The sequence below is a fragment of the Papio anubis genome, chromosome 16, assembly GCF_008728515.1.
Source record: "Papio anubis isolate 15944 chromosome 16, Panubis1.0, whole genome shotgun sequence".
NCBI classification, from domain to species: domain Eukaryota; kingdom Metazoa; phylum Chordata; class Mammalia; order Primates; family Cercopithecidae; genus Papio; species Papio anubis.
The window spans coordinates 38,832,258-38,857,212 of NC_044991.1; the positions used below are offsets into that span (position 1 = coordinate 38,832,258).

At 42.1% G+C, this 24,955-nt stretch overlaps 1 protein-coding gene across 5 annotated transcripts in view; it reads right to left on the reverse strand.

Annotated features, from left to right (window-relative positions):
* SLC24A3 (solute carrier family 24 member 3) overlaps positions 1-24,955 on the reverse strand; it is a 497,947-nt gene that overhangs the window by 139,456 nt on the left and 333,536 nt on the right. The window lies entirely within an intron of this gene.

Below are 24,955 nucleotides of genomic sequence, written 5' to 3' on the forward strand. Positions count from 1 at the left end.
AAATTGCCTCTCCACTCTATTCAACCCCATGTTTCCTCTCTAACGAAATCTTACTAGGATTTCAGTGTTGATTGACCACTCAACATCCTTCTCCCACTCTTTCCTAAGGAGACCCCAGTTTTGTCCAAATATCCACCATGCCGCATGTGGAAGGTGACCCTATCCTTTTCTCCAGGAGTGGATGCTGATTGGTCAATCAGTATGTAGTATTCATTAGCTGTGGCTATTGGTTCAGAGGTGAGCACATGACCTAGGTTGGCCCAATTAGAGAGCAGGAAAGGCTTTTAGTTTTTGCCAAAGGGAGCCATTTCTCACCCTCTGTTGCTGGCTGTGGAAGAGGAAGCTGGGAGCCCTCACTGCCGCTGACAGTCATATTGAAGGAATCTGACTTGAGAGGAAGTTGACCCTGAGTCAAAAAAAAACCTAAGCCCTTGATAACATCCCTGAGCCCTTGATCAAGTGCCCACCCTGCTTCTTGACTTCATAACATACCATGACCACTGTTGAGGCCAGTTTGATTTAGAACATCTCTGTTACTTGCTTCTCAAAGCATCTAATAGGTGTGGTTCAAGTTCAGCAACCTCAGCAGTGACATTGCGTTCATTTATTGACCTCCCAGTCTCTTTTCCTTTTGAGAAGTGCTCCTCAGGATGGGAGTCATACATCCTCTCCAACTCACACAAGGCGCAGACACATGACCCAGGATAGCCATAGGTCATCCATGCCCTGTCACACAGTGGAGAGTCAGGGACAGGTCTGTAAGGGGCCAAGCAGAGATAAATGGAGAAGCTGAGGGAGAGACACCCTCTTTTTATGGATATAAACACCCCACATCTGGAGCTGCTAGAGGCAGCTGTCATATAGAGAAAACTTGCCTGAGAAGAATGCTGCTTTCACAGTGAGAAGCCGACCCAAGTGATGGGATAGGCACATGCACGCACACACACAGGCACACACACATCCCAAATGACACCATGTGACCCCTGACCCCAGCTCCAGTCTAAAATCAAAGTGGACTTTCCAATTTCATGAGCCAATAATAGGCCTTTTACAATTAAGCAATTTTAAGTTTCTGTCACTTGCAACCGTCCTTCATGAAGCCTTCTGTGGCAACCCAAGCATGAAATGATCTCTCTTGCCTTTGACTCTTGGCAGTTGCACTAATGTACCCCCAGGGTCCCTGCTTTGCATGAGCTTGTTTGCTTTTTCACATATATGTTTGGTCTCTTCCATGAGATCGTAAGATTCTAAAGTATACCTTAATGCTAGATCCTGTGGAAATATCAGACAAATGCACAAAGACATATGCACTAGTATTTTCATTCCACAATTGCTGGCTACAATAAGTTATCAAACCTAGCAAAATATACCTTGGGGAATGGGTTATATAAACTGTGGTTCATCATTCAATAAGACGCCCTTAAAAGGGATTGTGTAAATCCAATATGAAGTGACAAGGAAAGGCATTCACAATACATTGCTAAATGAAAAACAGCATTACAATCTCTTTTTTATTACATAATCTATGTATATGTGTACATACGCACATTATATATTTGCATATAAGAGTTTGTAAAGCCATTAATCAAAATAGTGGCTACATTTCTCTCTCAGTTGGTGTGACTCTATCTGTATTTTATAATCCCTATCAATATTTTCACTCTGAAATAGTATTTCTTCTGTAACTTTTGTAGGTGATGGGAGATTTTAGAGGTAAGAACTCTGTCTTATACTTCTTTAATTTCTGAGGAGCCTGGGATGCTTGGCATGGAGAAAAAATCTCAAAAATAACTCATTAATAGATCCATTCATAATCTGTACAAAATTATTTGCCAATGGGCTTTTTATTGAAAACGTCAATTAAGAATAATTCTTGCTGTATTTTGTAGCCTGGGAAAAATCGGAAAATACATTCCCAAATTGTAATGGACTCAAACCCTCTTTTGCTGTATGACTTGGCTGATTCAATGATATGCAAGTTTGAAGATTAGCTTTGAAAGGACACTCACATTCGGTAATCAGGATACAGAATTGCACATCTGTGGATTAATCAAGATCTAAATAAGCTGTCCATAGCTGACATATTCAACTCACTGAAACAGCCAACACTGCCTAGAAGTCCATAAACCATCTCACCAAGAATATGTTCCAGTATTACGTATTGATCTGGTTTTGTGGCAAGAAGTTCCATCTAAAACACTGTTCTATCCATGCTTGGAGGGGGGTGAGAAATGAGATCTGCCAAGCACTCAGGACTTTTGAGGATAGTGACTGTCGAAAGCTGTGTGAGTTCTCATGAGCTGGGCAGCATGAGGCGGGGATGCTCACTGTTAACCAGATGCCCTTTGACATAGCACCTCTGGGCACCCAGACAGGCCTGGAAGGCGATAAACCCTTGCCAGCTGCAGAGCCCTTCCTGGCACCTGAGGGTGGGCCTGCCACTCTGGCTACAAAACACTCTGCTGTAACTCTCTCTCATCTTACCCACCGGAAAACAGGTTCCTGCAGCACAAGCAAAGAGAACAAAGGAAGAAAATGTAGGTTCAAAGTCAAATTTTAAGATGCAGAAAACCTACTAGTTGATGGTACTATCAATACAACTAGCACAAATCGCTTTAATAGAGTAAGGCATCTTTAGGTTACTTTGACCATTCTTTTATTTTCAAAGGATATATTAATATCATTGACAATAATAATAATAATCACATTTGCCACTGTTTGTTGAGACAGGAATTCCAGGCATGCTCCAGGTATATTACCCGGACTTTCTCAGTTCTTCTAAATCTTGTATGAGGCAGGGAGTTACTGGTCGCATTTCCCGGACGATGCAGAGCGTGTAGGAACTTGCCCAAGTACACATGGCCAGCAAACGGCAGGGCTTAAATTTGACCCCAGGACTCCCTCCAAGCCTTCCCGCAGAGCCCAGCTATTTCCCTGTATAAAGATCATTTTTGGTTCACCACCCCATCGCCACTTTTTCTGATGTTCAGCTCATCTACTAGTGAGCTGTCTTCTCCAACTGCAGACAGCGAGGGATATTTTTAGAATTCCAGCCATCCACTTTTTGGGGCTGCCTGTCAGAGCCATTGAAGTTCTTTATCAATATTATTATTTTTACCAGATGCACTACAAAATATGAGACAGATTTGAACTCTTGAAAATGCTTGGGCTGGCCCAACACCCTGAGGCAGCCCAAATATGCTGTAACTTACCCTGGAACCCAAGCCCATGGCTTGGCTACAGCAGCCAGTACAAGTGAATGTGGGGTGCCTTCTGGAAACAATGAATGATGGGCATCTAGAGAAGATGGGGGGTCTTTTGGAATTTCATCTTTACTCTCATGACCACAAGGCTTCTCTTCCCAGGGAATTTTTCAGAACCCTCTGAGTGGGAATCTGCTTTGGCATTGATCGTGTGTAGCCTGGACTGTGAGTCGTGTTTTATGTTCATGTCTCTGGACTCTCTTTTGTTTTATGTTCATGTATCTGGCCTCCCTTCTACTGAGGGTAGTATCTGTGTCCTCACATATTAATATCCATCCCACTCAAGCATGGGCTCTCTATATATGAAGTGATGGATCCCGAGGAGGGTAGTGTTCATGGAGTAGCTGGTGTTGCCTTTTTTTTTTTTCGAGAGTGTCTCACTCTGTCACCCAGGCTGGAGTATAGTGACGCATTGCACTCATGGTTCACTGCAGCCTTGTTCCACCAGACTCAAGAAATCCTCCTACCTCAGCCACCTGAGTAGCTGGGACTACAGGTACATGCCACCATGCATGGCTTTTTTTTTTTTTTTTTTTGTATTTTTTTTTTTAAGAGTCAGAGTTTCACCATGTTGCCCAGGCTGGTCTCAAACTCCTGAGCTCAAGTGATTCACCCACTTGGGCCTCCCAAAGTGCTGGGATTGCAGCTGTGAGCCACCGCACCTGGCCTGGTGTAATCTAACAAGGGAAATGCCCAAGTAGCACGGACAGGGTACAAGCAGTTGCTAAAAGCAACACAGTCTGGAGCCTTGGAGGAAGTCCGGGGCATGGTGTGGGATCTCCCATCAGGTCCTAGACTTGAAAGTTCCAAGCTGTGTGACTTTGTGTGACTCTTCTTACCTTGCTTACCCTTCAACATGGGCCTCATCACTGCATGCTCCCTGGTGCTTATAAGGCTGTTGTGAGAAGTAAATGAAAAGCAATGAGCAAAAGGGCTTAGACATAGCACAGCCCCTCAGGCACTGCCATTGTCGTGGCAACAATAAGGATGCCATGAGAACATGCCCAAGCTAGCCTGCTGGAGGAAAAGAGACACAGCAAGCAGCTAATCCCTAGACGTGGGTGAGCCCAACTGAGACAGGCCCCGCCCAGCCCAAGTTCAACAGTTCAGCTGAACCAGAAAAACCCATGAACCAATGAATTGTTTATTGTATGTCACTGAAGTTGTGAGGCCATTTGTTACGCAGCATTATTGAGGCAGTCAGTATGTTGATAGTGTCCTTTGATGTACAGGTAACAGATACAGCCCAGATAATTAAAAGAGCCACAGTGAAAAAAACAATATTGAGTAACTTCCAAGAAGCAGACTTGAAAAATTCCTAACAGACAAAATGACAAAGTAGAACTTTCAGGGATAGCTCCACTCAGCTGAAATAATATTTATATGTTTAAAGCATACACTATTCAGAGGCCACCAAGGAAAATGATGATTCTATTCTGAGGCAGACCTGCCTTAGGATTTGAAGAGTTATTTATTTATTAATTCAACAACATTGTGTGCAGCACCAACTCAAAGCCAGATGCACTGTTTGGTGGGAAGGGTCTAAGATTTAATAAGTTACTGTCCTTCAACAAAGAAGAATGGCCTGAGGTCCAGTTGGAAGTACCCAACATAAGAAGTTCACCTTAACTCAGTGTGGAGATCTTAGGATAGAGTTCTGTAATGTCACAGATGCTGTTGGTGGCCTATTTATAGTTATTAAACCTTTAATTTTGCAAACACAACTTCCATTTTGTTCTGAGTAACGATATGCTCAACTCTTCTGGCCTTCTTGGATCTAGTCATGGCCATGTGACACAGTTTTGGCCAATGAGAAGAAAGCACACATTCAGCTAAAGTCACCCTATCTTCCAGCCTGCAACTTGGATGTGAAGTCTGGAATGGCAGCAGCCATTTATGACTATGAGATAACAAGCCTGAGGATACACACCAACATGTTGAGGGCAGCAGGGCGCTGAGGATACCATGCACCATCTGGACTCATGCCTGAAATCAGCTTCTTCCGTATTTCTAACTATGTGAGAAAATGACTTCCTTACTTGCTTCACTCACCATTAGCCGGGCGCTCTGTACTTGAAGCCATGTGCTCCCTAACTGATGTGGGCCACAAAAGATATGCTGGGTAGAGGTAGTGCAAGGAGAAGATAGAGGAAGTGGCTGTTGACCCAGGATTCTGAGAAATAATTAGTACCTCATCAGGTAATTTCAAAGGTTGATTGGGACTAATAAAACTAAAGAACTTTGTCTACAGTGGTTAAACGGAAAAACACCTAAGATAACAGGAAATCATGATGGCCCATGACATAATAGAGGTGAGCAGGCTCTAGCTGGAATGTTGATCTACATAAGGACTTCTGAATACTGAGGGCAAATGTATTTGAATAGCAGGACTTTAACCCTGCTGTTTTATGTTGCATCGACAGTCAGCGGTTTTCACAAACAATTTCTTTTTACTACATCATCTGCACTCCTGTCTCTCTGTCTTTAATTTCAGCGAAGGTGTTGTGGAGAAGCAATTTTTAGGGAAGCACTACAGAACTGTGGCCTTGGTGGAAATTGTTCTAAATTTTAAATCTCCCAGGGAACATGGCTGGAATCATCATAATAAAATCTTCCTTTTCCTCCTCTTTTTCATAGTTTCAAGTGATCACATATAATTAAGCTTGGAAGAGAAAAGTTACTTTTTAAAAATTTATTTTCCCTGATCACAGGCTCTGTATCTAATAGTCCCATGAGGACAAGGTGGAACTGACCATGGGTCTGCTGTAGGGTGCTGCTACCAGTGTGGATATCATTGTTCTGGAACCATTCATTGATTCTAGTCACTAGAGAGAAATGCTCAGTCTCACAGTCCAGGTTCTGAACAAGAGGATTTGGGGTGGGAGTTTGCAGGGAAGAGGAATGTAGCAGAAGGCTGTTGGTGCCCCTTCCCTTCACCATATTCTTCAGGCCGCATTAATTTAGAGAGCTCCATTGACTTTCAAAGACCAGAGTATTCCTCAATTTGTTTGAAGACTTTTGATTTAACCACATGAAGAAGTCAAGAAATGCTTGAAAATTAACACCCATGGGAGCCCTCAAATGTTGAGAGTTGGCATATCAGTACCCGTGACTGGGCTAACTCTATGCTGTCCCCAGAGTTTCCCAGCTGAATTAAGTTTCAGGTGCCCAGAATATTATGTTGCATTGCTGGCTTGGTTATGGACCTAGTTTTTTTTTTCTTTTTTTCTTTTTTTAGAGATGGGGTCATGCTCTGTTGCCCAGCCTGGAGTGCAGTGGCATGATCATAACTTACTGTAGCCTCAAACTCCTGGGCTCAAGGGATCCTTCCACTTCAGCCTCCTGAGTAGCTGGGGCTACAGGCATGCTTTGCTAATTTTTTTTTTACACAACATTTTTAGAGGTGGGGGGCTCCTCCCTATGTTGCCAAGGCTGGTCTTGAATTCCTGGGCTCAAGCGATCCTCCCCTCTAAGCCTTCTGAGTTGCTGGGATTAGAGGCGTGAGCCACTGCACCTGGTTCAGGTCATGTACCTTTTATTAGTAGCTTTCACTTTCCTGTCTCACTTCCTATTCCCCTACTGATGTTTTCTTCCTCTTTTCCAATATCACTTACATTTAAATCCTTGTCTCAGGTTCTGCTTCTGAGAGAGCCCACAGTAAAACAAGAGGGAAGTGAGTTAAGGAAGATTGCGAAGGGAATGAAATAAAATTTTAAATCACAATGGGCCACTCTCAGAAACAACTGCCTTCCTAATGTATATGGGACCCTCTCCTGAGTCCCACCCTATGGTTATTTAGTCATTTGGCATTGGGAAAGTCTTTGGGAGCCATTACCAGCTGAATTAGTTATCTTGCTGGGGCTCAAATTCCAAGGGAAACGAGCATATGTGAATGTACCTGCACCATTAACATAAATCCTTGGATTATTTTACTTTAAAGGAGTTTAAGGTGCCCAGATGTGTCCTTGGCCATTTAGTGTTCTTCAAGGTCACCATACTGGGGTCCCTGTTTTGGAGTCTTGGGAATGAGAGGTTTGCCATCTCTGGAGAAATGTTCCAGCAGGAAAAGATTCTTTCACTTTCCCCTCCTTGGTTCTCCTTCCTTTTCTCCTCTCTCTCCCTCTTCCTCATTGAAGATGCCTTTTTCACAGTGTCCGCTTGCTGAGATATTGACTCCTGTGTTACTGAGGAAGTCATTTATTTCTTTTGGTTGTCAGTTTCTTGGGTGACCTTTGCTGCTTCCCCTCGAAACCCACTGAAGGAAGGGTCTGGGAACAAGGTTTGTGCAGCTGGGCTGATGCTGATGTACCCCCTACAGGGCTATACTGTGAGTCCAGTACACACCTTCTCCATTTACCTCCCCACCTGAAGCAGGGGACAATGGGCCTCATCTAGCCTCACAAGTGGGAACCTGGGGCACAGAGAAGTCCAGCAGCTCAGGCCACAGGACTAGTAAGTAATAGAGGCAGGATTTGAACCCAGGTGACCCACTGGGTTCAAATCCTGACCACCACACCACACCATACCACACAGCATTCCAGGAAGAGGACAGCCTACTTTCTATTTGAGGAACGTCTACAGCTCTAACCTCCACCAGGCCTCAAATCCCCTTCTATGGAGACTGAGGCTCTTACCCTGGGGTCCATAAGCGCCTCTATCCTCCAAAGAGCACTCAGAAAGAATTTGTGAGTTTGCTAAGGATGCGAACAAATTACATCTTTGTTCTCACTAACCTGTAATTGGAATTCAGCACTTCCTTCCACTATGAATACAGGCAATATGCCACAATAATACTGGCAAAACCTGGGAATATGTCCCCAGCAGAAGTCACAGATCTTTCATATCACATTACTCATGTTTCAGAGTATCTATCAAACTATCATTTGTGTTCATCATTACTTCAAAAATAAGTAGCTATGAGACCTAATGCTAGATCTTCTATCTAATGTATTAACAAAGTATCCTATGTTACCATATCACTTTATCCCAGAGTCACCAGGAAATGCAGATAAAATGGGGGTCCCTAGCATCACTCCAGAGGATCCATTTAGCAATCTGGGTTGGGCCCAGGGATCTCCATTTCTAACCAGCACCAGGTGGTGCATGGGATCACACTGGGGACATTCTTGGACATTTCCTGGTCTGTTTCCATAAAACTCATTGAGAAGGGGTCAATGATATGGTTTGGCTCTGTGTCCCCACCCAAATCTCATGTTGAAGTGTGATCCTGAATGTTGGAGGAGGGGCCTGGTGGGAGGTGATTGAATCACAGGGGCAGCTTCTCCAATGCTATTCTTCTGAAAGAGTTCTCCCAAGATCTGCTTGTTAAAAATTGTGTAACACTTCCCCCTGCTCTCTCTCCTGCTGGCCATGTGAAGATGTGCCTGATTCCCCTTCACCTTCTGCCATGATTGTAAGTTTCCTGAGGTCTCCCCAGAAGCAGAAGCCTGTACAACCTGCAGAACTGTGAGCCAATTAAACCTCCTTTTTTTTATAAATTTCCCAGTGACAGGTAGGTCTTTATAGCAGTGTGAGAACAGACTAATACATCCAGAATAGTGGGGAGGTCTAGTGTACCTGTCAGGGTCTGGGCAGAAAGCAGAAGACAATTCAAAAGTGTTTGACCAAAGAGAACTCTTTTCTGACTGAAGAGAACTTAATGAAGGACTTATTTGCAGCAGTGCAGTCAGGATTAGGGGAACCAGCAAAGATGGCGGAGACCCCCAGAGCCTAGCAACAATGGGAACCTTTGGCTTGAAGGTGCAAGAGGACATGGAGTTGCTGCAGCCTGGTAAGTGTGGGGAAGGGGGTTAAGAGCACGTAGATGATCACAGGAGTGGAGGGAAGCAGCTGCTGCCAGACCCTGGAGAGCCAGGAGGGAGCAAAAAGAAGTGCCGGGGCCTCTTATTCCTCCTGCCCTCCCCTCTCCTGTCACAGCTTCCCATCAATTGAGGTGAAAGCTAGAGGTGTGGGAGCCCTGGGGCTAAGGTCCTTAGAGCCTGATCTTCCTGTCCAGAGCAGGGCAGAGAAGAACGGAAAATGGGAGAGAGGTTGGAGCAGAGAATAACCACCCAGGAAGCTTGAGAAAGGATGGAAAGGAAATGGGAGGCACAGGTGGGACAGGAGGGCCACAGGAGTGGAAGGATGAGGAAAGGGACATGAAGAAGTCCTTAAGTCTAACTCAACATAAAGACATCAGGCCTTTATCACTTCCTTGCCTTCACTGCCGATTTACTAAGGCCCTCAAATAAGTACATACATGATGAAATCATTGTACAAAACAAGTACGTGCAAAGCATCAAGACAGGAAACATAAAAATACAAGTAGTGTGTCAAGAGGAAGAAACAGAAGAACACTGATATGACATCTTGCACTTTACATCCCATGTGGATTTTTGCCACCCAGAAGTGCTGGGGGCTGGCCAGAGAAGGGCAGATCCATTACAACTGGGCAGGTCTGACCTCCCACAGGGGTTCCCCGACCCACTCTTTCTTGGGTTCCTGAGCTGGACTGCTTCCTGGGATTTGTGAACCATTTCCATTTCTAAGTCAGCCTATGTATTGGTTTTCTTAAGTAAGACAGAGGAGAGCAAACCTAATTGGGGAACGGGAAGGACCAATATCTCTGGGAGGGCCTGCATCTCTAAAGAAGCCTCTGTATATCTCTCCGTCTATTTTAGTCACTGTTCATATATACGTAGTATATACTGGATGTATCAACATATACAAATATTGTACATATTCCCACATATCTATTACTTTGGATTAAATGTTTTAAACTATTTTTATTGTGGTAAAATAGGCATAACATAATTTACCATTTTAATAATTTTTAAATCTACAGTTCAGTGGTGCATTCATACCATGAAACCATCATCACCATCCATCTTCAGAGCTTTTTTCATTTTCCCAGATTGAAACTCGGTCCTTATTAAACAATAACTCCCCATTTCCCCTTCTCCTTAGTCTCTGGTAACCATCATTTTCCTTTCTATGAATTTGACTGTGCTAGGTACTTCATACAAGTAAAATCATATGATATTTCCTCTTTTGGGATAGGCTTATTTCACCTAGCATAATATATTCAAGGTTCATCCCTGTTGCAGCATGTGTTAGAATTTCCCTCCTTTATAAGGCTGAATAATATTCTATTATATATCTATACCAAATGTGCTTATCCATTTATCTGTCTACGGGTGGTCTGTTTCCACCTTTCAGCTATTGTGAATGATGCAATATTCTTTGAGTCCCTGATTTCAATTCTTTCGGGTATAATCCCAGAAGTGGAATTGCTGGATCATATGGAATTCTGTTTTTAATCATTTGAGAAACTGCCATACTATTTTCCACAGCAGCTGCACCATTTTACATTCCTAACTATAGTGTCAATGGGTTCCAATTTCTCCACATCCTTGCCAACACCAATTATTTTCTGATATTTTGATAGTAGTCATCTTAATGGGTGTGAAGTGGTATCTCACTGTGGTTTTAAACTGCATTTCCCTAATGATTAGTGATTTTGAGCATCTTTTTATATATTTATTGGCTATTTATAGATCATTTTTGCAGAAAAGTCTATTCAAGTCCTTTGCCCATTTTGAAATCAAGTTGTTTGCTTTTTGGTTGTTGACTTGTAAGGGCTCTTTATATATTCTGGATATTAACCCCTTATCAGATACATGATTTGCAAATATTTTCTCCCATTCTGTGAGTTGCCTTTTCACTCTATTGACTGTGTCCTTTGATGGACAAAAATTTTAATTTTTGATGTATTTCAATTTATTTTTTCAGCCACTCTAATGCGTGTGTGATGATCCATATATCTATTTTTCTGCTGCAAAGAGAAGGTGATTGAGACATGGTTTTGGAGTTGGTTAAAAGTTTATTTTTTTCTTTTCAACTTTTAGGTTTCAGGGATAGATGTGTGGGTTGTTACATGGGTAAACTGCATGTTGCGGGAGTTTGCTGTATAGACCATTTAGTCACCAAGACAATAAGCATAGTACCTGATAGGTAGTTTCTCAATCCTCACCTTCCTCCCTCCCCCTACCCTCAAGCAGGCCCCAGTGTCTGTTGTTCCCAGCTTTGTGTCCATGTGTACTCCATGTTTAACTCCCACTTATAAATGAGAATATGCAGTATTTGACTTTCTGTTTATTAATTTGCTCCAGCTCCATCTATGTTGCTACAAAGGACATGACCTCATTCTTTTTTATGGCTGTGTAGAATTCCATTGTGCATATGTACCACATTTAAAAAAATCTAGTCTACTGTTGATGGACATTTAAGTTGATTCCATGTCTTTGCTTTTTGTGAATAGTGCTGCCTGCAATGTCTTTATGGTAGGACGATTTATATTCTTTTGAATGATTTGTAAAATATTCTATATACTGGGTATATACCCAGTAATAGGATTGCTAGGTCAAATGATAAATTCTGTTTTGAGTTCTTGAGAAACCTCCAAATGGCTTTCCACCGTGGCTGAACTAATTTACATTCCCAGCAGCAATGTATAAGCATTCTCTTTTCTCCTCAACCTTGTCAGCAACTATTATTTTTTGACTTTTTAATAATAGCCATTCTGTCTGGTGTGAGATGGCATCTAATTGTGGTCTTAATTTGCATTTCCCTAATGATTAGTGATGTTGAGCATTTTTCATGTACTTGTTGGCTGTGTTTTTATGTCTTTAAGAAAGTTCATTTTTGAAAAAGTGAAATCCCCTCTCACTGCCATCCTCCTGAAGCCCTGCTGCCAAGTATGATGGAGAAGCAGAAATGTTCCCTGGTTTTCCTGGCAACCCTCCCCTGGCAAGCGCACACATACTCTGTGAAGCATGATTCTAGAGGAAGATGCCTTCCTGGTTTGAGTCCATTAATTATTTTCCAAGGAAGGGCCTCTCTTGTAGCATAAGGAATGTTAATTCCTCCTACATCTATATGGGTTTCCTTCCTTTTCAAAGTATTACCCAGTAGAAGTCTTCATTTGGTTTATACAAGAACAGGCACAGATGATTGAGGTTCTTTATTCCCATTCTGTGGTTGAGGGAAAGAATGACAGGCACAGGGTGGAGGCAGTGAGCAATGAGAAGTATGGGAGTCCCTGGTGTTGTCAGAGGCTACTGCTTGGGCCATGACCTCAGCTGCCCACGGGAAACAGCAGGGTGTGGGAATGTAGAAATGAATGAGGTAGGGCCCACTGCTCGCTAAACGGTGGAGGCCCATCTTTGACTCAGCCAGTTGTTGCAAGAGAATATGTGTTTGGTGTGGGCAAAGCTTCTGATTCTTCAAGAAAAGCTGCAAAGCTGGGCTTCTAGATACAATCTCTTGATTTTGAGTAATGGACACTAAGTAGCCACTCTGTTCTCAGATCCTTCTCCCTTGCTGCTGCTGCCTCTGTGCCAGGCACCCTGGCCTCCTGGCTGTTGCTTGAATGATCTTGGGACAGTTTAGTTTACTTTTGTATCCTTAGTTCCAGAGCAGTACCTGGTACTCTTTCTGGAATTTGAATGAATAAATGAGTGAATGAGCTTTCAGTGGACCAAGCCCTGGGCTCAGTGCTTGATACGCATTAGCTCATTTCATCTTCCCAATAACCAACGTACAGAAGTTGGGCCTACTGAATCTGTGATTCACAGATGAGTAAACTTACATTTGGAGGAAATAAGAAAGATGCCTGATTTACAGAGTCAGCATTCATCCAAATTTAGTGCCACATGACTTCAAAGTCCCTCATCTGAATCACACAGCCTCCACTATCAGTAGACTCCAGGCACTGAAGATGCAGAATTCCCTACCTGTCTGGTCACCATCCCATTCATTCATTTAAAGATGCCATTTAGTGTAAGAGGGAAATTGGCTTTCAGTTTATAGGAATCAATACAAGGAAAAAGGCTCTGAGGTCTTGGTTGGATTCCTCGGAAGTAGACCCTCAGATAAGAATCCATATGCAATGGGAGACCAATAAGGTGGTGACAAAGGCAAGACAAGGAAGAAGCAGCAGCCAATGAGGCGTGTGATGCCAGGTGACACCTCAGCCTTAGTCTCACCCTGCACAGAACGTGGATTGCACCACAGAATTTGTCTCACCTTGAGGCAAAGCAGCTGGAGTTTCCTACTACTGTAGCAATCAGTCATTGATTATTGATCCCCCTGAGAATGCAAATTCCCAGGTGCTTCCCACTCTCAGCGCATCCAGGTGAAGTGGCTCCCATAGCCTAAGGTAGTTCATTGAAGGTTGTAGGGGTGAAGCATTAGTAGCAAAGCACACAGAGCTACTGGATAGACACACAAACAAGTAAAGAGAATTCATGTGGATCTATTGGAACCCCAACATGTCTTCTACATATGTAAGTGGAGCCTTTGAAATTAAAGCTAAATCTAGTCTTACTCACTGGATTCCACATATGCACAGAGGAGGGACACCTAACCTAGGTTTTAGAGAGTGAGAGGATGGAGGCCGGGTGCATTGGCACACGATGTAATCCCAGCACTTTGGAAGGCTGAGGAAGGTGGATCACCTGAGGTCAGGAGTTCAAGACTAGCCTGGCCAACATGGTAAAACCCCATCTCTACTAAAACACAAAAATTAGCCGGGCAGAGTGGCTCATGCCTGTAACACCAGCTACTTGGGAGGCTGAGAAAGGAGAATTGCTTGAACCCGGGAGGCAAAGGTTGCAGTGAGCTGAGAGTGAGAGGATAATATGGTAGGATTATCTGGAAGAACTGATACTTACATAACATCTGAGAAGATGAACAGGCATTAGCCAAGCAAAGTAGTTAAGAAGGAAGTGGCAAGGGAACAGAATGAGTAAGAGCATGGTGTCAAAAATTAATGCGGTTTATCTTGAAAACTACAAATTATTCACTGTTGCTAGTATGTAGATTGTGCATGAAGGAGTACAAACAGATGAGACTGGAGGAACAGGTAAAGTTCATTCCGGGAAGGACCACGCTATTTGGATGCGTAAGTTCAGGTTGTCTGTCTTGAACAGGAATCACTGCTGACTCCACTAGATGAATCTTATCTGATGGTGATAATGAATGAGATTTTGATAGTAGTGGTGATGATGATGGTGATGATAGTGATTGTGATGTGATGATGGTGGGGACAATGATGATGATGATGATGATGATGATGATGGTAATGGTGATGAGGAGGAGATGGTGATGATGATGACAAAGATGTTGGTGATGATGATAGTGATGATGGTGGTATTGATGATGGGACTTCAATACTATTTGTGTGACCCCAATCCAAGCCAGAACCCATGGATCTAACCCTGATTGCTTTCAGCAATGTGAGAGGAAGCTCAGAATGCCCGTGACCTCTCCTGGGTCATCAGATTCTTTCTTCCCTTTTATCCTCTCCCACTTTTCAATGATACTCCCTCCCCACTACTCCTCTAAACCCCAGTGGCATACCCTGTGGGAGTTCTGCTGATCCCAGGTAAAGACTGGCTGGCTAGAGGCCCTGTTTGCCAACACTGGGATCTTCCTCTTCAGGCTTACTTGAGAAGTGAGAACAATGACTTCTATCTAGGTATCTATTGTAAATATTAGATCATTTAAATTTTCTAGAGGCCTTTTAAATTTCAAAACTCATTCAACTGTCTACAAGATGATAGAGTTCTTTACTTCAAGGTTCGTAAGAAACCTACTTCTTGCCTAAAGGTTCTTATTAGTAACCTGAGCCTTTCTGAGGGTTATCACAATAAGGTAGGAATTTTCGTGCCAGAGTTAGAGCAATGTTTATTGCCCAACATTGTGCTTTTAAAAGATACAAGACTGGTTAAATTTATAAGATTTTTGCGTTCTTGCCTTTCTGTCACTTTCTTGTTCTCTCTGCAAACTCAGACTCGGGAGCTGATGGACATTGCCGCTACCAGATAACATCAGACAGTGGAACTGCTGGCCAATCAAGGGCAAGCAACCACGACTTCCAAAAACAGAATAGGTCTGGGACACGGGACACCAGCAGGCTCGTAATCTGGCGCCTCTTCAAGCCCATATTCTTTAAATATTTATTCAACATTTATTCTGTGTAGGAGGGAGGAGAAAACTAATCTTCTATTAATAAAAAAATGTGTATAGAAATAAAGCCTCTTACTAATTCATTTCCCCTGGCACAAGCATAGTCAATATTCTGCAAACAATTCTGCAAAATTTCTCCCACTTTCTTTTCATTGTTATTCTCTTTCAAGTTTCTTTCGTATGCTTCTCAAGCAGGCAACTTGTGGGTGAATTTGAAGTTTTAATATTTAATATTTAGATAGTGAACACATTTTATTTAACACGGGTAGCTACCACACACTGTTCAATTTTAAAATCTCAGCTGGCAGGGACAATGTGAGCACCTATGAGATATACGTAATATGTGTATTTAGGCTAGTAACAGTAGAAGAAAAAAAGATCCTTCAGGTGGAGGGGATGGGTTTTTGTCTTCAGTTGTGTGGATTAATTTGTCTTCAGTTGTGTAATGACTTCTGTGACGTGGAGATCCAAGTTAAGCAACACCATCTTTCCAGTTTATTATAATGATATTTGAGTGCCCATTGTAGATCGGCACCCTGAGAAGGTGCTCAGGGGTCACCATGCAATCTAGCTTTGTGCACCCAGCAGCTAAAAGCCATGGTAAGATTCCCAGGTTGGGATCACTTCTTTAACCGCTTCTCTATACTGTATCCTATTGCCAGAACTGACCTAATCCCATAAGATGTGTTCCTGGGGTGGAATATGATTTCTCATTAGTGGTGATGGGCCAACTAGGTCATCCTAGGGTCTCTAGCCTGATCATTCTCATGATAGGTGCAAAGAGCTAACAAGCTGGATGGCAGTGGGTAGGGGTCCAGTCTGAGGCTGTGTGTGTAAATGAACAAAGCTAATAGACTTGTGTGGGGTTTAAACTCTGACCTTCGGTTTTATTGCTTAAGATTTAGTACAGCTAATGAAGCTAGACTGAACCTTCTTATTACAGCACTTTCAACTTCACACTTCAATGACAACCCATTAAAATAATTACCAGATGATTATGATGGACTTTTAACTAGGAAGTTCAAAACCTCTCTTGTTAGACAATTAGCTTAGTTAGGCACATGGGCTCCTTTGTCTCTGGCTGATATAGGCCAGCTTGAAATTCAGGGGTATTCCAGGGAAACCTTGGTACCTGGACATCAGTACAAATGACTCCTGGTCTCAGCATGTCCTTCTTGCAATCTGTTCACCCAGTGTGCCCTTAAAGAGCAATCAGAACTCGAGAGAAAGATGTTCTCAGACAACATTTTGGTTCTACTGTTGTTAGAAGAACAATGTGAGATATTCTCATTGTTAATGAGAAGGATCTACACTTGCAGTTTGCAGATGCTAACACCAATGTTAGGAGCCATGGCTGCAAAGCAGAGAGCTAAAATTTAATCATGCTTCCAGTTACCTTCCCCAGGGCTCAGAAAAAGCAAGAAGCAAAGTCGCAAATGGGAATCCAGGAGATCGTGTAAAGGCACACTGGGGTAAGGCATGCTGAAGCATGAGATAAATAAATTCCCTTGAGGTCATAAAGAGCCTGGAGTATAGTGGTAGCTTTGAGTTTTTGCCGTTCTCTTCTGCACCTTACAAAACAGGAATGGAAGAAATTTGCTAGCTGGTTACCCTTGCTCTCCCCAGATGTAAATAAGTCAGTGAAGGTAGTAACAATACTGTGGTTACAAAGCAGGAATCAGACAGCCTGGGTCCATATTTCAGCTGTGTGACTCGAGGTATTTTAACCTCACTAAGGCTTCAGTTTCCTTTGTGTGTAAAATGGGAAAAATAATAGTGCCAACCTCATATGGTTGTTTTGAAAGTGGATAATGCATGCAAAATTCTTAGCACAATAGCTGGAATGTTCCAAGCATTCAGTCAGTGCCAGATAGTTTTATTGTTGCTGGGGTCATTATTATTTTAAACAACTTGTTCAAGAAGTGGGACCTACTGAGCAGAAGTGGACTTGGGGAAGCTTTGCATATGTTCTTCTTTACAAAATCACCAGGATGGTCAGCAGGCTTATTCTCTGACTGCATCTGTGGGGGCCACTTCCACAGAAACAGACACATAGGAATGGTGCGCTGAAGAGGTTGGTTTATTTCTCTTCCTTTGACTCCTAAGAGCTTTTACCCATCCAAAGAAACCCAACCCAGATTTCATGTTCTAACAAACACATGATTTAGGATTCCCCAGCGGTCAAAAGGGATGACCAACGCAATGGTAAAATCCAATCTGCCCCTGGATCCGATGTTAATTACAACTGAAAAGCAGATGGTATCTAAATCTAGGCCCATCTGTTCCACATCTGTGGGACATTTCCCCAGCGGAGAAGACAGAGCCATAGCCAATTTCTTTTTGCCCCAAGAAAGACTGGGATTTTGCATTTAAGAAAATATCTTATTATTTGTCATGATAAGATTCTCTCTGATCTACATAACCACAGAAACATTAGGTCAGACGTCCAAACAAGGAAAGGTCAGCGGAAATACTCCCGGAATGTAGACGGCTTACTGGAGCTCAAGATGCTACCACAGTGAGACAGTCTGGAGATAAAAAAATATTTGAATCTGACTTGCCTATCAGTTTGCGAGACAATCCTCCTCCCCATCCACACATACATATAGTTCTAATTATTAAGTGGCCTGGATGGAGAACTTATTTGATTGGATTCCACTAATTATACTTACATATATTTTAAAGACTGACAAAGAACTACCCCTTCTTCGAAGAATACAAAATGTACTAATTGAACAGAAGGAGGAAAGTCATGCACCTGTAGGGAATGCCAGTGCCACTAAAGTCTGGTCAGGTGGGGACTTTGAATCCACTGACATCAGCCAATAAAGAAAGCAATATTTAATGGACACCGAAGGTCCCTCTTCTTGGTTATATTTTATCATCAACTTTACACCAGACAGGGAATTACACCTCTGACTGTGGATCTAATGGGAGGTGTTGTGGAATAGCAGTGATCCAGTGTTTAAAATGTCTGGTACATGGAGCAGATGTACCCTCTGCCCACTTCTGACAATGGACAATGTAAGATACACTGGCAGCTTCCTACCTGTAACAGCTTCCTACCCACATCTCACCCTATGACTTTCTACTTTTCTGCCTGCAGCTCCTACCAGTGCTAGAGAACTTTTCTCAGTCCATGTTCAGAGCACCCTGAAAATGTCCAGGTTTTGACAACCCAAGAACAATGATCAAAAACAGAGAGACAGGAGTAGGAATCGGTGCCTCAGTGACCTGGTCTTCTCCACCCTCCTTGGGACGATTTTGAGTTGTGGTCTGCACAGTTCATCTGAGACTCTTCCACAGAATCAAGCCCCAGTTGTCCTCAGTGTTATCAGCTCTTTAATTCCCCCTTTGTTGGCTTCCTCTTTTTCTGTCTCATTTCTCTCACTCCCTCACTTTTGGTTCCTGGAGATCACCTCAAATAAATTGCCTGCACCTGGGGCTGTGCTGCAGTAGGCTTATATCTTATGAACTGTCATGAGAGACAATTATTAAAAATTCAGGACTGTTGTAAATCAGTTGATGTAACACTAGTAGTTGAAAATTTGCCATGTGAGTATTTACACCACGGAAATCTGCAAATGCTACATGTCAGGGTATTTATTTATTTATTTATTTATTTGAGGCGAGCCAGTTGTTAAATATTTATGAGCACAATGCTGTCTTCACCCAGGTCCTCAGCTAGGATTTGCTTTTGGGAGCACAGAAACCACAAGTGTGAGCAGCAAGCGCTCACAGAAGCCAACACATGAATATTTATGGTAACAAAAGAATCAAAATTTCTCATAATCATTACAAATATTTCTTCACTGAACAAAGGACTAATGATTCTCAGGGTACTTAACTGGTGGAAGACAATCTGTTACTAGATTTAGAGTTAAGGGAATAGGTAGAGAAACCAAAAGGAAAACATAGCAGGAGCAGTTGCCACTTGAAAGTCCTCTAGAAGAAAATATAGGAGAAAATCTTTGTGACCTTGGGTTACACAATGATTTATTAGACAGAACACACAAAAGGAAAATGAAAAACTAGGAAAGAAAAAAGATTGATAAAATGAGCCACATCAAATGAAACCAAACAAACAAAACTTAACAATAAAAATACTTTGCTCTTCAAAAGATGCTGCGAAGAAAATTAAAATGCAGGCCATAGACTGGGAGAAAATAATCACAAACTATGTATCTTATGAAGTACATGTATTCAAGATGTATGAAGAATACATACAACACAAAAACAAAAGAAATAATCAAATTAAAATGAACAAAAAATTTGAGCAAACACTTCATCCAAAAAGATAATGAACAAGAAGGTGATGAAAACATGCTCATATTATTTGTCATTAAGGAAACAACAGAAGCCACAATGAGATACCTCCACACACTCACTAGAATGACTAAAGTAAAGAAAGCTGACAATATCAAGTGCTAGTGAGAGCACAGAGCAGCTGGAACCTCAGATATTGCTGGTGGGAATGTGAAAGGTAAAGCCATGTTGTAAAACAGTTCGGTAGTTCCTTACAAAATTCAACCTATACTTACATACCACTCCCAGATATTTACCCAAGAGAAACGAAAAATCTGCAGACACTAACTATTGTACATACATGTTCATAGCAGCTTTATTCATAATACCCCCAAACCAGAAGCAACCCAGATGTTTATCAATTAGTGAATGGATGAAGGAACTTTAGTACTTCCGTACAATGGAGTTCTTCTTGTTAATAAAAAGGAATAAACTGCCTCTTTACACACAACACATACATACAACTATATGGATAGATTGCAAAAGCATTATACTAAGTGGTGAAGGTTAACATTTTTATTAGTAATAAGGCATATTAACACCATTTACTGATACGATATGCTGACAGCTGTACAACGTCACTGTCGTATTCCTGCTGAAAATCTATAACTTCAACCAAATCATGAGGAAATAGATGACGAACCTAAACTGGCCCAAGCTCTTCAAAACTTTGAAGGTCCTAAAAATAAGCAAAGACCAAGGATCTGACATGGAGAGGAGGCCACTAAAGAGACAACAACCAAATGCACTGTGGGATCTTGGTTGGACCAGACAAAGCGCTCGGTGGGAAAACTGGTGACGTTTAAAAATGTCTGTAGATGTCAACTTTGTGATCTTGATAACTGTACTGTGATTACGTAAGATGTTAACATTAGGGGAAGCTGGGTGAAGGGTATAAGATAATTCTCTGTGCTATTTTGTAGCTTTTCTGTATATCTAAAATTATTTCAAAATAAAAAGTTGCTTATGCCACTGCCTGGGTGACAGAGCAAGACTCTGTCTCAAAATAAATAAATAAATAAAAAGTTTATAAAAATGCTATTTTTTTGCGTAAAATTATATGTCAATAAAGCTGATTTAAAAACTTAGTAAACCCGTGTTTCTCAAACTGTGACTTAGAGAACCTGATGTTTCTTCAAGGGCCCTGAAATGAGGACACAGTAAAGAGGGGAAGCCCCATCCTCATTTCCCTCCCCGATCCTCGATTGCAGGTTATGGTTCAACCCATTTAGTTCTATTTTAACATCATCCGTCCATCTATCCATCCATCCACCCACCCATGATTGAACACACACACACACATAAATATATTTATTCTGTTATTACTCCATTAAAAATGGGGGATATTATTGCTAACAACTATTTGAAAATTTCAATAACTTTATATTTCAAAACATTCCATTTAGGTCTAACTTTCAGAAACTTGCCTTTGAGAAAAATGAAAGTGGTCAAGTTCAGCTTGGTGGCTCAAACAACACAGATTGAAGTCACTGTTACAATAGGTTTGTCATACCTGATTGGGACACATTTGGCCAAGATTCTCAAGTGATTAGTTTTGTATAATTCTTCCACTAAGTGGTATTTTCTGTCTTAATGCACGGACAGAACTGTGCTGCATTCTTACTGACCTCAAAACCCAAAGTAATAGAGAAAAGAAGTCTAACTAGAAAACAACACCAGGCAATCATGAGGTCTGCAGACAGCTTATGGGAGCTGAACATTCCCCACACTTGGGGTGGTTTTGGAGACAGCTACTGAGTTTGAGGAAGTGATTTGTCAGTAGATGGACACAGGGGTGAGCTTACAAATGTTTAGTAACTGAGCCTGGGGGACGAAACCTTGATTTGTAGCATTTTCTGATGTTCATGGTGCAAATGCTACCACCATGGTTGATTGGAGGCTACCCCTGTGATGTCAAAGTCGGGAAGAGTTGTGCATAATTGACTCTTGCAGGTCAGCACAGGCCATCTCCAGCACACCACTGCACAGACATGCTGGGGGCAGGACTCAGTATACTGATAATTGGGAGAGGATCTCACAAGTGTTTGGAGGTGGAAAAGACCTCTTTATCTGGCTGATAAAAGCCATAGAAAAGTCAAGATGTCACTAGGACAAAAGAACCAAGATGACAGGCGGAGTAAACAACCACAGTTTGCCCTGCTGAGTGCATGAGCTGCAGACTTCTAAATCCTGCAGGAACCTGAGCCCCACTGGGAAGGATCTCCAAAGGGCTGGGGCTGTGGACAAGCCCAGAGAACCTTGGGCATCTCATTGGCAGCACATAGCAGAGGCCCAAGGAGCAGTCAGACCATGGAGAAGACCTTACATTTTAGGCCACTGGAAATGAAGTGAAGATTTTTTTTTAAAAAATGGGTTTTGTTTTGAGAAGTGAAGGAATATTCAGCTTCCACAAGCCATCTGCAGACGTCATGATTGCCTGGTGTTATTTTCTAGTTAGACTTATTTTCTCTCTTACTTTGGGTTTTGAGGTCAGTAAGGATGTGGCACAGTCCTGTCTCTGCATTGAGAGAGAAAATACCATTTAGTGAAAGAATTACATGAAACTAATCACTTGAGAATCTTGGGCAAAGGTGTCCCAAACAGGTGTGACAAGCCGTTTGTAGCAGTGACTTAAATCCGAGTTGTCTGAGCCACCAAGCTAAAATTGCCTTTTCTTTTTTTTCACACACTGGCCACTACAGTGACATTTTTACACTCTAGCTAAAAACAACATCTTTTTCTTGATTCAACATAATTATTTAGGGTTTGCTGGAAGAAAACCCACACTTATTAAATGACTTAACTCAATGGTGAAATTATTCAGCTGACTCTAAATTCTCTACTAATTTGGATGATGGGGTGGGAGAGAGGACAATTTAATAAGACAAACAGATTATTAACACCATGACTGATTTTCCCACTAGAATACTTTGCTAGCAAGAAAATAATTGTATTTTTGGATTTTCCTTATGCCTAAGGCACATAGAGAAGGAGATGAGAAACAGGCAACTCTGGATATCGGTGGTGTTAATGGTCTGAATATGTGTGTTCCCCCACAATTTATATGTTGAAACCTAATCACCAATAGGAAGGTATTGGGAGGTGGGGCCTTTGGGAGCTGATCAGGTCATGAGAGAAGACCCCTCATGAATGGGATTAATATCCTTATAAAAGAGGCCCCAGAAAGCCGCCTTGCCCCTTCCACCATGTGAAGACATAGCAGAAAGGTGCCGTCTCTGAACCAGAAAGGCCTTACCAGACACCAAATCTCCTGGCTCCTTGATCTTGGAACTTCCAGCTTTCACAACTGTGAGAAATAAACTTCTGTTGTTTATAAGGCACTAGTCTAAGCTATTTTGTTAATTATTACAGCCTGAATTGACTAAGACACATTCCATGTCCTTTTGTACATCTTTGTGACTACCAGCACTTACTTGACTTGGGTTTTTGAAACCCTCGGTGTGGTATATTTGTCATAGAGAGGAGAGGGGTCCTTCAAAACTCAGAGTAATTTACAACATTCTTCAGTCATGTACAAAGAAGGGGCTTCTTTTGAATGCATAAAATAAGGGAACTGGTTTTACGATGCCCTGTTCTGTGTTAATGGTCTTCAAATCAAGAAACTGAGGTCCATAGAAGAGAGACTCAATTTTCTCAGTGGGGAAGGAACAAGTCACTGGTGCCATTAGAGCAGAAGCAGATCTCTTTAAGTCTCTGTTGACCAGTGGTTTTTGTAACACTTCCTGGAGTAATTTGGTGATTATCTACCATTCTAGGATAGCCGTGCATCTATTTTTCTTTCCCATTGTCGAGACTAATGGAAGAAGAAACACGACCATTCTTGAAGTATAAATCCAGTAGATTGGAACTGGATGAATTTCTCATTCATCAGAATTCCTTGGCCTCAGTATCGTTTCCTTAAGAAGTGTCAAATCGTGACCAGGGGCCTCTGAAATAATCTGCTTTTGCTGCCCCCACTGAGCCTCTTCAGGATCCTGGGACATTCACTGGTATCTGGCGTCCCTTGGTGGGTGGCTTATTTATGAGTAGCAAGTACATAAGTTCTTCTCTTTGTGAGTCTCTTAGCTCAACGCTAAGCATGAGTTTTGGCATCTTTCTCAGGGTTGCTAAGTTCTATTTGAAGATGCATTATTGCTGCAAGTTGCTGAGGCTGTGGCTAACTCAGAGTTGGCTTTACAAAACCACGAAGAATTAGAAAATCATACTCCTTTACGTAATAGGAAACCTATCTGCTTAATCCAATTGTATCTGACAGCAGTTTTTAGCAAAACCAGACAGGGCACTTCTTTTATTATTATTATTATACATTAAGTTCTAGGGTACGTGTGCACAACGTGCAGGTTTGTTACATATGTATACATGTGCCATGTTGGTGTGCTGCGCCCATTAACTCATCATTTACATTAGGTATATCTCCTAATGCTATCCCTCTCCCCTCTCCCCACCCCATGACAGGCCCCAGTGTGTGATGTTCCCCACCCTGTGTCCATGTGTTCTCATTGTTCAATTCCCACCTATGAGTGAGAACATGGGGTGTTTGGTTTTTTGTCCTTGTGATAGTTTGCTCAGAATGATGGTTTCCAGCTTCATCCAATGTCCCTACAAAGGACATGAACTCATCCTTTTTTATGGCTACATAGTATTCCATGGTGTATATGTGCCACATTTTCTTAATCCAGTCTATCATTGATGGACATTTGGGTTGGTTCCAAGTCTTTGCTATTGTGAAGAGTGCCACAATAAACATACCTGTGTATGTGTCTTCATAGCAGCATGATTTATAATCCTTTGGGTATATACCCAGTAATGGGATGGCTGGGTCAAATGGTATTTCTAGTTCCAGATCCTTGAGGAAGCACCACACTGTCTTCCATAATGGTTGAACTAGTTTACAGTCCCACCAACAGTGTAAAAGTGTTCCTATTTCTCCACATCCACTCCAGCACCTGGACAGGGCACTTCTAAGTCCTGCCTGCTACCCACCAGAGCTTGTTCTCTGTTGCCATTCTACGCTCCCTTTAAATTGGTGGGTGGCTTTGTCATTGCAGACTGGTGGCAGTCCTTGCTAAACTCTGACTTCTCCACCGAGCTTTCTACTCCCCTTTCACTTGTCCCATCTCCTGCAATCCAATGCATTTAGAAACCTGGCACATTCAGAACTCACTAAGGTTATTTCAGCTCTGCCTGCTGCCTCTGGAGCCCCTGATGTATTACTCTGGGTGGGGGAAAGGAAGGGAAGAAAAGAACTACTCTTTGAGGACCTTCTGCAACATGCAAAGTATCCCATTAGAGGCTTTGCGTGGTTTCCTATTTAGGCTTAATGACAACTCCATCAA